At 35.1% G+C, this 18,037-nt stretch overlaps 1 pseudogene; it reads right to left on the bottom strand.

Moving 5' to 3' along the window:
* Positions 1-6,360: 6,360 nt before the first annotated feature.
* On the bottom strand, positions 6,361-11,755 carry LOC149789747 (uncharacterized; annotated as a pseudogene).
* Between the last annotated feature and the right edge of the window lie 6,282 nt (positions 11,756-18,037).

Consider the following 18,037-nt stretch of genomic DNA (forward strand, 5'->3'; position numbering starts at 1 on the left):
GACAAACGCCCTTTCCGTCAATGTGGACTAGTACTGAAATAAAAATTAGTTTGTTCTTGTTACACGAGTTACATTTTGAAACAATGGTGTGTCTTTTGAAGCTTCTGCCAATTGCAATAGAACATCTTTTTAAAAAGAAATATCCAGAAAACGTTTCCCAAGAATATTTGCAAAATCATAATGTAATATTTGAATTGTTAATTGACGGATCATGAATACGTGTGTTCCCGTTTTATATACATCTAAACCATGCTGCTTGTATTCATTATGCAGTTGTAGTAAATTTATGTTGATTATTATCCAGATGGAAAAAGAAATCATGAGCTGAAAATCTAATTTGTCCGTCCTGTTATGTGATTTCCAAGTATAGGATGGCAATGATCTGACAATAATTCCAAACGAAAACTGACTGTTATCTTCCAGCTATTATTTTATAGAAGAGGGGATGCTAAACCAGTGATTCATAACACATTTGATGTGAAAATGAAGCATTTAAAAAGTGGGGTATTTGCTCAATCATTTTCCTTACTTAATAATTTAGCTAATACCTTAAAGAAACATACATATTGTCTCAGCTCCACGTTCGCCGACACATTATTTGTAGATTGTTTATAGCCTTATAACTATAAGAATGCTACTTAAATTTATTTCCATTAAGTGCACTTGTAATTAATTTGGAATGTCTAAGAATCAGCACACATAATTATACAATTAAAAACAAACTTTCACTACACTAATAATAACAATTACTCATGTTTTATCATGAGCTGTTTGCCAAATATCAAACTCCTAAATGTGTAAACCAAACATTTTATGCTCGATCATAATGTAAAAAAAAAAATGTTCAAGTTACATCAGTATTCGCAATAAGCTATTTTAAATTCAACCCTCATTTTTCATTAAAAAATGTGACAAGAATCGTTCATTATGATTCTGTGTACGATTGGAAAATTCCACTCTAGGTTAAATAATTTGCATCAGACACTAGTCAGCAAAGATCTATGCCTTACACAGAATTTTGACTCTCCAATACAATATTCCTATTTTACACCAGTGCATGAGGGTTCTTTTATTGTTTACTCTGTACAGAACGTTAACAGATTTAAATATTTCAACATTACTGGCCTTATTTTTTAAGTAAGGTTTCACTGAATAGTCTAACAAAAACTGTAATCTAGATTGTAAGAAAAACTGATTTAAAAATATTGTGACACATCATCTATTTAAAGTAATATCATACCCACTAATGAAAATATTTGCTACATTCTTATAAATATGAATGAATCGAATCCATCAATAACACTCAACGGTAAAGGATCCAACATACCCATATCAATACAGAAATCATTAGAGATCTGAATTTTATTTATATTAAAAAGGTATATATCTGACCCCTGTTGTAAAAGGCATGCATAGCTAAATTACTTGGCTAAACTGTAACATTATTTTAAGAGCAGCATAACTAAATTGGTCTCAACATAAAATATGTAACTAGTTTTTAAAAATATTATTTTCTTCATTACAAACTTTTTAAGTTATATAATTTATGATTAATCGAGGACAGTCTGTCAAGAATTCAACAAATGTCTGTGAGGTGTGTAATGATGTTGTATATGACCTGTCAGATCTGTATACCAAAATAAGAAAGAAAACCATTCCTTGAGTATAGTTACTATCATCACTGGCCCCTGGTGAAGGATATAGCAACCAACATTATAAACGAAACAATAATCTGATTAACCAAGGGTGTTTAATGAATTATAGGAACAGCTACCACTTTGTCCAATAAGTCGTCAAATCGGGTTGACAACTTGGGATTTTGTCATTATAGTGGTATCAGAAATCTAAACAGCTGCTTCCAATGTAAAACTGCTGTTAATGACTGTTTTCTCAGATGAAAGAACACTCAAGCCAGGTCCAATTAAAATGTCATCAGTCTACAACTGAACACAATATGTACTACTAACACAACTTGAACATTTCTGACAAAATCGGCCATGGCCAGCTTTCATATAGCATACACAAACCACAAAATTGCTCACTGATCTTGAGACTGGGATATACGACTACACTTTGTACTGTTCTGTCGATACAAGTACCCTGATTCAGACATTTTGACACTTTTTCAATTCACTTCCGAATAAAATGTTTAATTTGTTGTCAACTACTATTGGCGAAAGCAGCTTTTCTAACCTTGGCATTTTGACACTGCAGATTTCCTGGCATTTTTGGGGATTCAATGTAATGTTTAAGCTGACGTTTTGCAGCAACCTCCTTCACTCTAGTCCTCAATGTTCTTTCTCTAAATGTTTTTCTGCAATGGATATTATAATTGTCATTATAATCTAATAATTAATCCCAAGAATCATATATATGGCAGAGGTATGCCAGAAATTTTCGAAGCCATTTTGGTCCCCTGGAAATAACATGGTTATCTGATTCAAAATTTTGTGCTGAAATATTAACAGAACTAAAATCAATCAACAATTAAAATAAAAATATTGTGAATTTGATATATATATAAGAAAATTATATTTTAAAAAAATTCTGACTTCAACGATTAAATTAAGCTGCATGTCCTCTATTTACGATGTCATCATTGTAGTCACAGAAAGATTATCTTCAGGCTGTAATGTGTGCACGTGAAATTAAACAAGCTACTGTCACCTTTCATTGTTTATTTTAGATTAAAACAGAAATCTCAATAATGGTTATTTGAAGACATCAGATGCTAAATTCATCGAGAAACAGTTTAACAAATGTATGTCTTCTAAAGTCCATTTAAATCTTGCAACTGCATTTCATATGCATGCCAACACTTAATGGAGCTTCTTATATTAGCCAAATAAAAATACATTTTGATTATATTGCTGTTTTTTATTGCAATATCCCCTATTTCTCTGTGGTTTTGTTATAAATTACACAATTGTGAACTTATTTTGAAGCATATTTCCATACTGCAATTATAAGCTATTGTGTATATGTGAGAACAGTTACTTAAACAGCTTGATACATAAAAATGTGTTATGACATTGTCAAATGCATAAATGGAACTACTGAAATATTAAGAATACAACTAGAAACTGATTCTGAATAAATTACAGTAAGATTTAAAATGCTTATTCATTGTAGTCATTTATTCCTTCATATTGATTAAGGTGCAATAATGTGTATTTGGGACATTTTGTTTACTTCCCTTATGTAACTTTGCTGGAATTACTACTATGTAATGTGAATTACCAACTGGATTTTGTGTGAAATATTTCTCAGTTAATTGATATTATCATGTTTCCTTTTCTGCCAAGTCCCAGGACTTCTTAACTGATGAAAAATTTTGGATTTTTAAAATATAATAATTGACAATTAGATCTACTACAAAGTGATAACAGCATTCATGCAAATGGTGGATATCAAATGTACCGGTAGTTATTTTCAGTGAAATTCACATGCAAGCTTGCAGCTAGGGGATTTGATATTACCTTCTCTTTTAGAGATAGGCAATCTCGAATGAAATTGCTTTGACAAGATGTGAAATAAAGCATAATTGATAAATCAGAGAATTTTACTCGAAAAAATAAAATGCTTGCTCTAAAAATGGTGTTTAAGTCAAGTGGTTGATGCACCTTAGGAATATGGGGTTTCAAATCTGAAACATCAATAAACTTCGCCTAGTCATTTGGAATTATTTTCTTCTTTAATTTTACTTGGTGATAGCAATCGTATTTTTCAACATGTTACACTGATGTCAACACGTTACGTTTAATAATGTTATTGCTGCCCTTCCTGCTTTTCCCCCAAGAATCTGAATATTCCTTCATATACATTTGTACAGACTTTAAATTTTGGGACAGGCTTATTGGTGTCTTGATTTTGTTTGCTGGATGCAATGTTTAGAAAATTCTAAAAGTAATAACGTATCATGCAAAAATGAAATTTCACTTTGTTTTGTTTTCTTTACTTCTTCATCTTTTGTTTGTTTAATGTTCTTTAAGTTTTACGTAATGCAGAATGAGGTGATCTTAGCCTAAATACAGTATTAAAAATCCATTAAAAAATCTGTTTCCGTTTGTTATGGAATCTTTAGGTTTAGTCTATAATTTATTCAGATTGTGAAATCAGTATGACCAAATCACATTTTTCAAAGATTGATGAAATTACTAGAAAACTCCTGGACTTTTGGTGACAGAACACTTAAATTTGATGCATAACTCACACAGAACATTGTGAAAAGTTCCAGACATAAACTCTGACCCTTGATTAGGTGGGACAGAGTTGGGATGTCCATAAAATGTCAAAATGGTTATCAAGCTTTTACAATGCATTTGACAAGTGTAACAAGATCTACAGTATTTAGAAATATCACTTATAAACTGTTGACTATAAAAGTGATTCAAGATCTTGTAAGAAGTCTTACCGACTCCTAAATGACCAGCCACAGAGGTCTCATAAATGCTTAATCACGCGTATTTGAATGCAATTTCTTTACCTGGGATGCAGAAAATGACTTATAGAGGAGTCATCTGTACGCACACATTTGCCGGATGGCAAATTCAAGGGCATGCCAGTCCTGCTTCAACCATCTGATGAGTGTGAAAATGTGTAGATCAAATGATCATTTTAACTGAGCTAATATTTACAATGAGAAAATTCAGAGGTTGAAAGACCCCCAGATGTGCATGTAGTCATTTAAGAGTACATCTGGAGAACATGACCCAATAGCTTGGTGGCAACTTAAAAGACATGACTAGCTGCAGGGTGGTGGGAGAATGTACTGATATTTACAATGACTGAATACAGAGATAGAAATACCCAGTGTGTACTTTTGTGTAAGAGTACATCAAACTGAACACCTTTACTTTTCATTATTGTGTTTATTTCCAAGTGTAGCCAAATAAGCAGTGCATATGACCTCGAAATAAAGACATGTTGAGAGTTTGACAAAATGCTTTTGCAAATTTGGGTAAGTATTTTGGGGCAAATTGGCAAAGATTATAATAGGACTAAACAGAGTGCTAGAAGTTGCTGGAACTGATATTTCACATTTCACATGGAACACTATGTGTGATGCTTAGCTTAGTACTTGGAGTAAGAAATTTCCAAGGCCTGTCAAAATTCACTCTCACTTTAATGGACAAACAAGAGTTATATATCAGTGTTGTAAAGAAGTTAGAAACTTAAACTCATTGTCAACCACAGCATTAAGAGGTTAGTGTTAGGACTGGTCGGCCCGGTGTCAGGATAATGTGACTGGGTGGGACATCAGGTTACATGTCTGCGGCATGATGCTCCAGTGCTAGACATCACTATAAACTGCCACATTGCAGACATCGTAGCGATACGACTGAAAAATTGTTAAAGCTATGTTAAAAATCAAAATCACATCACACCACATCACATCACACCAAGGCCTGTCATAATTCACTCTCACTTTAATGCACAAACACGAGTTATATATCAGTGTTGTAAAGAAGTTAGAAACTTAAACTCATTGGCAACCACTGGTTCCAATCATCTGGAAATTAATTGACTTTAGGTATTCCCAATCAGGGATGGTCCTGGCTTTTAAAAAGCTGTCGCCAAATAAATACACTTCTGGTAGGGGATTGCAACTTTTGCTGGTGGGACTCCTGTTTTTTTTCCAAAATAGGAGCCTGGTCTCCTAGTTTTAAAATCCTAGCGAGATCTTTGAGCCAAGGGCAGGCTCAAAAAACATGCAAGTCAATTTAATATAAATGAAAGAGTTTCTAAATTGTTCATTACTCCTCTAGTTTTTAACAAAACATGTAGGATTGTTAGTGACCTGATTTTCTACAAATTGTTTGGTTTCAAAGTTAGTGTAAGATTTAGATTTTATAACTCTTTTTTGTTTAAGTCTCAGTAATTAGCAATATCCATAAATGATATAACCTTCACTATTTTGAATAGGTAAGTGAGACTATTTAAGTCACATCTGAGTTGTATTTACATTATAAAAACATTCTGAATTTGTATAAAAATGATCATATTCATATACAATGTATTCTGACAATATGACTTTAAAGAACAATGTAGAAATGATAATGAAATTCAAATGACTAGAGCAACTAAACTAAGGTATTGTAATTGCAAGTTAGTAAAAATGCATAATCAACTATCCTTAAACTTTAATTATTCCTTTTCTACTTTATAAAAGTTCAGTAATAAAACAAAAAACGGTACTTGAAAAAGGGGCCCTATGTGGCCGAGTGGTCTAAAGTGCTCACTGTTACGGATTACTGCCATCTCACCTCTGTCTGCATCGGTTCGAGTCTTGGTTTCGGCTAATGTGGTTATGTGAGAAAGCTTGCCAGTAGCTTCTCGTGGGTAGGTGGTTCTTCCTGGGTTCTTCCTCCACCATTAATACTGGCCGCCATGTATAGCCTATCTTGTGCTGAAAACTGGCGTTAAACCCTACAACAACAGCACTTGAAAAAATTATAAACTTGTTTGAAACAACCCCTTTAAAATGTACATGAGAGCAAATGCAATTGCTTTTCCATACCATATTCTTTGTCTCAATTTCTTTGTTGTCCATAAAACAATACTGTAACTATATGTAGATAAACTGAAGCACTACAGTTGGCATAATGAATGAACTAAAACCTTTCAAAATGAATTGAAACACCCAACATGTGGGTGCATCTATTTTTAAAAAAGGGGTTTGCCCATGTCCTTACGTGTCCTGGACCATGATTGCTGTGTTATATAGGTCCCCTTAAAATGCTATTTTACAATGTCTCCACATGTATACCTTCGAATATCCAAGATAATGAAACCGTTCATCACACACTTCACACTTAAATGATTTATTTTCCAGCATGTGATTCTTCAGGGTTTGACTCTGACTAAATCTTTCATAACATTTCACACTTATATGGCTGTTCTCCAGTATGTATCCTTGTAAGTTTCTTCACATTTTCACTGACTAAAATTTTCCATTACATGTCACACTTGATTGGATTTTCTCCAGCATGACACATCATGTGCTGTTTGAAATATCCACTCTGATTATACATTTTATCACACACTTCATACTTCACTGGATTTTCCTCAGTTTGAATCCTTACATGCTGTTTTAAATGTCCACCGCAATTAAACATTTTATCAAACACTTAACAGCTGAATCGTTTTACTCCAGTATGAATAATCATGTGGAATTTTACAACTCCACGAAATTTAAACATTTTCTCACACATTTCACACCTGAATGGTTTTTCTCTGATGTGTATCCTAATCTGCTGTTTTAAATATCCACTCTGATTATACATTTTATCACACACTTGAATTGTTTTTCTCCAGTATGATTCCTCACATGCTGTTTTAAATGTCCACTGCAATTAAACATTTTATCACACTTTACACTTGAATACTTTTTCTCCAGTATGAATCCTCACATGATGTTTTAAATGTCCACTCCTCTTAAACATTTTATCACCCTATTAACACTTAAAGGAGACTAGAAATCAAAATTTTCCTTTTACGTATGTAATTCTCTACAGATTTTAATTCGACTGCAATGTTTATAAATGAAATATCGTAAGCGGGTAGTGATTATATTGCGTGGAAGATACAACGATTCCGTAAATTGCCGAGTTTTTCCGAGTTTTAATGAGACGACAGATCACGTGGTACCGTGACGCTATACTAGCGAGTCCTCGAATACAAACATAAACATTGGCGAGCGAGGCAGACAGGAGACCACATTTGGGTTGCACATTCAAAAGTTGAATCTGCAGTCTGATATAACAGTTTATGTACTGTACTGATAAGTACTAAAAGAAATTTGTTAGGCACAGGCCCCGGGCTGGTGACTTAAATAAACTAAAGTCCTGAATGAAATTCCACAAGCCCGGACAGTTCATACCTGTCAACTCTCAAGCCGGGAGAAAAACCTCCCGATTTTGGGGGTATTTCCTCATCTACATCCCGATCTCGTAATATCTCTCAATTTTGCGCAGCGATGTCCCGATTATTACATTATGTCTGTCAATTTTCATTTGTCAGAAGATAAAAACCCAACCCCAAACCATTTTTAAATATAACGTATGCAATCCACAGTCTAAACTGCCACACTGCTGACATCGTAGCGATATGACTGAAAAATTGTTAAAGCTACGTTAAAAATTCAAATCACACGCACACACGTCTAAACCCGGCACTGGACGAAATAATTAATATCATACAACAGCTTTTTTCTTCTTTTTTCTTCTTCAGTAAATAGAACGTGAAGATTAAACATTATTCAAGTAAATTTCAGATTTTTTAAACAACTACAACAGTACTATAGTAAAAAAAATAATTAAAAGAATAAAATTGTCACCAATTAGCTTAAATGAATGATCACGCTGAAATTTTCTCTGCAAACAAAATCGCATCTCCATTTCCGCCAAAGAAACTCGGCCAGTTAACACCTGACATTCCTCTACCGTATATGAAAAGTTTAATTACCATGATTAAATTACAAGGAATAAAACAAAATATACCATGCAGTATATGTGGCCCTAAAGAACTAATTCTGAATAAATATTTTAATCAGCAAACAGTGTTACAAGCATTAAGACTTAAACCTAAGAAAATAAGGTGGGGCATAAAACTTGAGAAAAACAGTTGCCAGATGTACGGTAACTTGTGACTGCAGATTTGAACTGTTAAAATGAAGTCCATGGCATCGTAAGTAACAACAAAATAGGCATCGTTTATTTGGTAATCAATTGCTGGTGCTTATACATACACACTGTCGAACATGGTTTCTTGGAAGCATGTCCGAAGGGCAGTCCTTTTCACAAGATCAATGTAAGGATAAGGATTCTGTTCATTAGTCACACAGGCTTTATTGTTTGCGTACTTAAATCAAAACTTTAGCTATTTTGCAATTTAGCCAGAACTGACCAGAGTATGCAAAAGGGGCTTGTCATGGGGGAATAATAAGGCGTATCACAGCGAGAAAAGGCACGTCAAATGGGCGGTCGCACATTGGGGCAAGGGGGGGGGGGGTCAATAGTCCCTCCGACGTTCTATTGTCAGACAGTTAATGTGAAACTTTGACCTTTTTTTTAATCGCTCCTTTTTTAACTGCCCAAGGAATAGTTTTATATCAGTTCCAATTAATACAGATTACCGTTTATGCATACTACATGTATACAATGCATTTTTTTTTTAAATTTAATTTTTATAAGATTACTGAAAATTGTGTTTTCTTGAAACACGACAGGTTTAGAATCTTATTTTTAGCAAAGCTTCGATTTGATTAAAATCAAATCTAAATTTCACCTACGACAGTGGTGATTTGATTTAGATTGTGCCGTGTTAAGGCATGTATGTCAACATCTTGAAAAGACATTTACTCATTTCACCAGCGCGATCAAAGTTTCCTCAGGCAAACACTTTTTGTTTCGACAAGCCTGACGGGCACCTCACTTTGAATATAGGATGGGCCGGAACTAAAACCAGAAGGGGCCCAGGGTGTCGGGCTATCAGATTTGTTTTTAGCACTGCTGTTTTAGATAAAAGATATGTGGATTGATTGTTGCATTTTGTGGTCACTTACTCGTCCTTCTGCCCATTTTCGTAACTCACACGTTTAACGCTTTTCCCAGGATTTAAAATGTTCAAAGGTATGTCTGGAACAGCGCCAACTTTTAGTCTAGGCCTAGCATTTGCGTATCTTTGAGCTGCTATTTTTTCATGATCCCTCTCGTAACATTCCTTTGAGAAATGTAACGTGCACATAGTGCTGTATGGTGTTGCTTTGAAATCGACTCGTTTGTAATAATGTACCCATTCTTTCATGATGCCTTTATCTTTCGGAAAAGAAAAAAATATGTTCGCAGGCTTTTCTTAATGTTCTATTACACCCGTAAGCAACGCAAAACGGTATTGTCTTTTACTCTGGCAACTCCCACTTGGGTTGCTGGAGTCGCTACTATGACGTCACATCCCGAAAGTAACCGAATAGGCGCGGAAATTTTGCATACGAGGTCACGGAAATTCAGCTCCTAGAAGATAGGCCAATATTTAAATATTGGCATTACAGTCGCAGATGATACTTCAGAATAAGGTTTTCTGCTATAGTACTTTTATTATTATTCTATATTTCCATTGGTTTCTGGTCTCCTTTAAATGGTTTTTCTCCAGTATGAATCCTCAGGTGCTGCTTTAAGCCTCTACTATTATTAAAAGCTTTATCACACACTTCACACTTGAATGGTTTTTCTCCAGTATGAATCCTCACATGACCTTTTAAAGTTCCTCTCTGATTAAAACCTTTACAACACACTTCACACTTGAACGGTTTTTCTCCTGTATGAATCCTCACATGATCTTTTAACTGTCCACTCCATTTAAACATTTTATCACACACTTCACATTTGAATGGTTTTTCTCCAGTATGAATTCTCACGTGCAGCTTTAAACCCACACTCTGATTAAAACCTTTATCACACACTTCACACTTGTATGTTTTTTTTACCAGTATGTAACATCATATGATCTTTTAAATTTGCACTCTGATTAAACATTTTATCACACATTTCACACTTATATGGTCTTTCACCAGTATGTATCCTCATGTGCTGTTTTAAATGTCCTACTGATGAAACATTTTATCACACACTTCACACTTGAATGGTTTTTCTCCAGTATGTATCCTCATATGAGGTTTTAAAGATCCACTCCGATTAAACATTTTATTACACACTTCAAACTTGAATGGTTTTTCTCCCGCATGAATCCTCATGTGAGTTTTTAAATCTTGACTATGATTAAACTTTTTATCACACAGTTCACACTTCAACAGTTTTTCTCTGGTATGGATCCTCATGTGAGTTTTTAAAGCACCACTCTTATTAAACATTTTATCACACATTTCACACTTAAATGGTTTTTTACCAGTATGTAACCTCATATGATCGTTTAAATTTCCACTCTGACTAAACATTTTACCACACGTTTCACAGTTATATGGTCTTTCACCAGTATGTGTTCTCATATGAGTATTTAAAGATCCACTCCGAATAAACATTTTATCACACACTTCACACTTGAATGGTTTTTCTCCAGTATGTATCCTCATGTGAATTTTTAAAGATCCATTGTGACTAAACATTTTATCACACACTTCACACTTGAATGGTTTTTCTCCAGTATGTATCCTCGTGTGATGTTTTAAATCTCCACTCTGATTAAACATTTTATCACACACTTCACACTTGAATGGTTTTTCTCCAGTATGTATCCTCATGTGAATCTTTAAAGATCCATTCTGATTAAACATTTTATCACACACTTCACACTTAAATGGTTTTTCTCCAGTATGTATCCTCGTGTGATGTTTTAAATCTCCACTCTGATTAAACATTTTATCACACACTTCACACTTGAATGGTTTTTCTCCAGTATGTATCCTCATGTGAATCTTTAAAGATCCATTCTGATTAAACATTTTATCACACACTTCACACTTAAATGGTTTTTCTCCAGTATGTATCCTCGTGTGAATCTTTAAAGAAACATTGTGATGAAACATTTTACCACACACTTCACATTTGAATGGTTTTACTCCAGTATGTATCCTCATTTGAGTTTTTAAAGGTCCTCTCTGGTTAAACATTTTATCACACATTGTACACTTTTTTATGTTTTTTCTCCAGTATGCAGTTTCATGTTCAGTTTCAAATCTCGATTCCTATTAAAGATTACATTTCACACTTACATGGTTTTTCACCAGTATGCCTCCGCATGGTGCATAGAAACACCGGAAAGCATCGAAACGCCGGTGTAGTGTTAAATTTTCACCCTCGTTGAATTCTGACCCTCCGGGTCTGCTTTTAACGTTGAAAGTTGACCCAGGGTTAGTTCTTAACGTTGAATTTTGATTTTCACAGTCGTTGAAAACTGATCGCAGCGTTGAATTTTGATCAGATTTCCGGGTCATTTTTTAACGGATATTGTTTTAAGTTATGCATACATGGGTTTATGAATCGTCAATGAGGAAATGCTTAGTATGTATAAAATCAACAAAAGCAATGTAATGCAGTACATGTAGTAATGAAATTATGAATATAGTTATCTTCCATATTTGAAATGGATATTATGTAATTTTGTTTGTACTTCGCCTGCTGCGTTCCATCAAACAATCAATGACCCTCTTCGAGCCTTAACCAAACAAAATCAACCATGGGAATGGAGTGAAAAACGATAAAGCGTTGGAAAAACTCAAGCAGAATTTAATAAAATAACGCAATAATAGCGTAATTCGATCCTAATAAGGAAACGCAATTACTTGTACATGCAATTCCTGTCGTTCTAGGTACATTATTAACTAATAATGGAAAGATGATTGCCTACGCCTGTAGAGCACTTTCAGATGTAGACCAACATTTAAAGAAAGACATCAGAGTAGTATAGTGGGACGATAGGGCGATAATGGGAATTAGCATTACAAACCACCCTGGGACGATATGGCGACAAGATTTATAGCGACAATGGGAATTAGCATTACAAACCACCCTGGGACGATATGGCGACAAGAGTTATAGCGACAATGGGAATTGCCATTACAAGGTCCCGTGGGACGATATAGCGACAAGTACTTTGAAGTACAACCTGGGCCTGTATAGCGTCAAGGGAAAATTAACATAGGAATATATCATGGGCTTGCCTAGCGTCAAGGGGAAATAAACATGGGAATATATCGTGGATTATAAACACTGATATCACATTTAAAAAAATAATGTTTTTTGGAGGGTTAGGCATGAAAGTCATTTGGTTCTTCTTCTTTTTATTCTTCTACTTTCTCCATTTCTTTATCCATCTCCTAAATTTTCCCATTATTCCTTTCTTTTTGTGTTCCGACTCAGGAATCCAGTCTGGATGACCTATCGCTCTACATTTCTCCTGGACATTCATCCAGTTTTTGTTCATTCTCTCAAATGCTTCTTTTTATTTTCTGTTCTCTTGTTTTTTCCTATCTTTTGCCCATGTGTCTTTAACGTTCTTGACTTCTTCTTCCAAGACCCTTTTCATAATTTCTTCTGCTTTATGGACTTGGTCCCGTCCCCTTTTGACAAAAGCCCACTTTGTCAAATTGAAGATATCATCCAAAAAACACCTGACTTTGATAACAATTTCAAGAGACTGCTTCAATGTTCCGACTCTTACATATTCAGGCGAGATGAAACCTCTCAACTTCTTTACCTCTTCTTCTATCATCCCTTCAATGTTCTCCCTGGCTATTTTCAGATTGTTTGCAAAGTCCAAGCTGCCTGGGAACTTCCATTCTCTTTCAATTCTTTCCACTATATACTCCGGATCTATCATCCAATACCAACTCTCCTTCAACTGGTTAAACAAGTCAGATACTGCTACCATCTTCTTTTCGCTTATTCCGTAGAATGGCGCGAATGACGGGCCCTTTTTACATTTATATTTAAAGAACGGACGTGAAGGAAAACATCCCCTTCTTTTGTCTTCTCATATTATCTACTATTCACACAAAGGTAATGAGACAAAAAACTAACCACATTATATACTATCCACACACGCAGAGATGCCAAATCAAACCCCAAAATCTACCATCCACACACGCCAAGAAGCAGAAACAAACCCACCATTTACTATCCACACACGCAGAGATGCCAAATCAAACCCCAAAATTTACCATCCACACACGGGAGAAGCTAACAACAGAACCACAATCTACTATCCACACACGCTGAGAAGCAGAAACATAACCATAATATACTGTCCACACACGCTGAGAAGCCAAATCCAACCCAAAATTTACCGTTCACACACGTCAAGAAGCAGAAACAAACACACCATTTACTATCCACACACAGAGATGCCAAATTAAACACAAAATCTACTATCCACATACGCGGAGAAGTCAAATCAAACCCAAACTACACTATCCACACACGGGCAGAAGCCAATTTAAACCCTAACTATAATATTCACACACACCGGGAAGCAAAAACAAAACCCAATTATACTATTAACACAAAATGTTTCATAAGCTGATATTAAATTCATGATTTTAGACTTTCTCAAGTGCAGTACTGGAAATTCTGGAAGAAATGTTGCATACTTTTTGTTCCCATCTATAAGCTTGAAAAGATTTCTTGCAATCTTGTAGTCAGGTGCAAACAGAACCTTTTAATTTGTTTCACTCAGTTCAACCTTCTCTAAAATATCATCGAGAACCACTTTCAATGTGTTTATTTCATCATCTCTGCCACTGGAGGGTGGAGGATGGCGGCATAATAGTAGCGGTGATGGTGTGTTGTTTAGATCTTGATACTCTAGTATGCTAGCATTAGTACCGCAGACCACAGTTTCATTTTTGTTTGTCATAAATGGTATCTGTATTTCTTCAAGGAGGGTTTGAACATCTTGGAGAATATCTTTTTTAGCATCAACTTTTATCCTAATGTTTGAATATTCTTCCTTCTCCTCTTCCTTTTCTTCTCCTCTTTTTTCATTCATTTTATCTACATAAATTGGATATACATCCTCCTCATCTATATCACTGACATCATTATAAGGCAACAAATCACAAGATACATTTGGATCATCCTGGATATTTTTCATATCCTCGATTGTATCCCCATTACTGTCAACGGATGTAATGGAGGTAATGGCTCCATTAATGCTCTCTATATCTTCACTGGAGATGTTTAGTGGGAAGTTTTCGTTTCCATCATTATTACTAATATTATCCATTTTCTCCAAATCATGAATGGCCAAGGATGAAAAGCTTTCATCTAGGTCCATGTTTTCTTCCTGATATTCCGAATTTTCCATCGAAGCCGCTTTGCCTAGAATATTTGTGAAGGGCTGTAATGATGTAAGTCTTGACCATATGTATTTCAGGCCCCATTTGGCTTGCTGCTGAAAACGTTAAAAAGCACACTCTTTATCAGAGGTCATCTTTAGTAGAACCCATTCTAGATCTTCTTTTTTCAGCTGTGGTGCTTCCTTGCATGCACTATCTTCTTTTTCTTCACATAGTGGAAGATGCCATGCTAATACATAGATTGAATCCTTTGGAATGCCTTTGATTGTAATGGGCAGGGTGCGTAGTTGATTTATTCTCCTTTCACCAGGTTGTGGGTCTGTTTTAATGGTGAGCTGGACCAGATTGTCCATGAAAAATATAAGATGGCCGTCTCTGAGACAAACCAAATGTTCAGAAGATGAGACGTCACTTGCTTTTATATAGCAAAGTGGATATGGTTTCAGATACGATTTAAAGTGACCAAAAAAACCCAGATGTGATGTTATAGTAGTCGATGAACAACTTGTCTGTGACAATATCTTGTATGAGACCACTGTAATTTCTGTTAAGTATGTTCAGTGATGAATCGAAATGGCACTATAAAGAGGATAGTTTTGATGTGTAGAAATCAGCTGATGATCGGCGCCTGAGGCTGTCTTTGTTAAAGCGACATGAACTCTGGGTTTCTTGATTTGTGGATTTTGGAGAGAGCACTGTTATTGAACTTAACTTATTATTAATGAACTGCCAATGAACTTAAACTGAATTGATACATTAATTCTATAAACAGTTGCAAATTACTGTGGTATAAAGCTATTATATTTCTACAATTCCACACACACACACACACACACACACACACACACACATATATATAAAGTATCTCAAATAGAAACTCACAATAGAAGGAGTATGTATGTGGTACACTAAGTGATAATACAAATTACTGAATGCAAGTAATATAGAATTCTTACCATTTCTTCCTCCTCAAATTCTTGATGATATTACATATTCCGTGTCTTCAAGATAAAACTGTAAGTATTCTTGTTAAAAGTCACAAAACTATTTAGACAATGTATTTCAAGCATCTGTCAATCAAATACATCACAACAACAGTCAGCTAATCTTATTTTGGTACAAAATATAGACCCAGAATCTAGTATGCCCAATACAATATAGAAATCCCATATTTAAAGCTAGCTTTCAAACACAGGGAACTGAAACAGGGGCATTATAACTGGACAGTTAGCTGGGAGTCTAAAAGCAATTATATTTGACATGAGTAAAATTCACACTTGGCGATAACAAGGTGATGACATTTAAAGGAAACACTGGCAGGCAAGCATCAGAATCTAAAGATGTTCAGACCTATGGGCCTGTCCTAGGAGTACTAACAAGAAAGGTCATAACATGGACGCTCAGACCTATCACGAAATTAGGAAATATTTAACGGAGAAGACTTACCCTAAACGTATGAAACTTGAATGGGAAAAAAGAAATTTTCGTCGCGACTGTACAAACTTTCTGGTAGAAAAGGGAATATTGTTCAGAATAGGAAAAGGAATAAACCTGCGCGTGTTGAGTGAAAGAGAGTTAGAGGATGCATTAGAAAGTATTCATAGCGCACCACACGGAGGCCATTTGGGTATTAACAAAACGTGAGTCATATTTATTACATACTTAATTATTAACGTTTTAATGGTGTATATAGACAATTTAATACAGAATTTTGTATGTGAGTCAATTCATTCACAAATGTGCACAACCGATCGAAATTCACTTTGCAGGTCAACTTTTTTATTAATTGAAGTCAGAAAAGATATTAATACAACGCAATTGTGACGATTTATGGAGAAATACAAAAATTCTACGTAGTTTACCACGCAAAATTATATTACAATATTTGGTAAGAAATTTCATTTAAAATTGACCAATATCTTGACGGATTAATTTCTATTTTTGGAACACAATCAAGATTAAGCAATTTTAATCCAAAATATCAGACACACGATTAAACGTCGTAACCACGTGATATAACAAAATAAGTACATAACATAATAATGTAACTACATAATATTAATAAAGTCCTCGTATTAAGACAGCTTTAACCTTCCATACATTAGTTCCATGATTATTCTACACATACACACAAACAGGCGAAATTACGGCAGGAAATCGACAAACGTTCTTCTCATCTATCACCAAATAGCACACTAAAACTTCAAAACATATTTTTTCAAACTTTCTTTCAGCTACAAAAAGATAAAAGAGAGATACTTCTGCAAAGGACTATTCGAGAAAGTTAAGAAGTGGGTTGAAAATTGTGATGTATACCAAAGAAAAGGGTCGCTTAAAAAGGCAAAGAAACCGCTTCATCCAATTCAAGTACCTGATGCTGCGTTCTCGAAAATCGGAATGGATCTGATTGGACCATTAGAAGAGACAAAAGATGGTAGGTTTAATTGTTCGTATGTCGTTCGCATATAGATTTGCTCTTGTCCGTCCGTTCGTATGTACGTACGGTAGTATGTCAAAAGCTCGTTTCGCACGATCAGCTAAAATTATGAGACCCGCATTCATGAAACTTCACACAAATGTTTAGTACCATCTGAAGTTGTGCACCTGTGAATTTATATTTGTGTCACACCAGTAATGCCCGAGTTATGGCAACTGATTTAGCCAACATAAGGATATGTACTACCCAACAACTTGATTGCAGCAAACCAGTAAAAATGTGATTTACGGAAACATATTTTTTTTGCCGTTTTCCTTGGCTTAGCTGCTTTAAATACGATATCGAAATGTTACCAAAAAAATTCGTCTACCCTCCAATATTGGCTGTTTTACAGACAAGATATCACTACTGAAATATGGCGGGGCCCCGAGTGGCCCAGTGGTCTAAAGCGCTCTCCGTTACGGATCACTGCCATGTCACCTCTGTCTGTGTGGGTTCGAGTCTCGGATTCGGCCAATGTGGATATGTGAGAAAGCTTGCCAGTAGCTTCTCGTGGGTCGGTGGTTCTTTCCGGGGTTCTCCCGGGTTCTTCCTCCACCATTAATACTGGCCGCCATGTATAGCCTATCGTGTGCTGAAAAATGGCGTTAAACCCCACAACAGCAACCACTACTTAAATATCCAAAATAATATATGTTTTTGTGAAAAGCTGTTTTTATTCATAATTATTTTATTCACTGACTTAATATAACGTGATTGTTAATAATTTGGCGTATTCTTATTAAATT

This window comes from Sinohyriopsis cumingii, chromosome 10, assembly GCF_028554795.1.
Source record: "Sinohyriopsis cumingii isolate HCF-2022 chromosome 10, ASM2855479v2, whole genome shotgun sequence".
NCBI lineage: Eukaryota > Metazoa > Mollusca > Bivalvia > Unionida > Unionidae > Sinohyriopsis > Sinohyriopsis cumingii.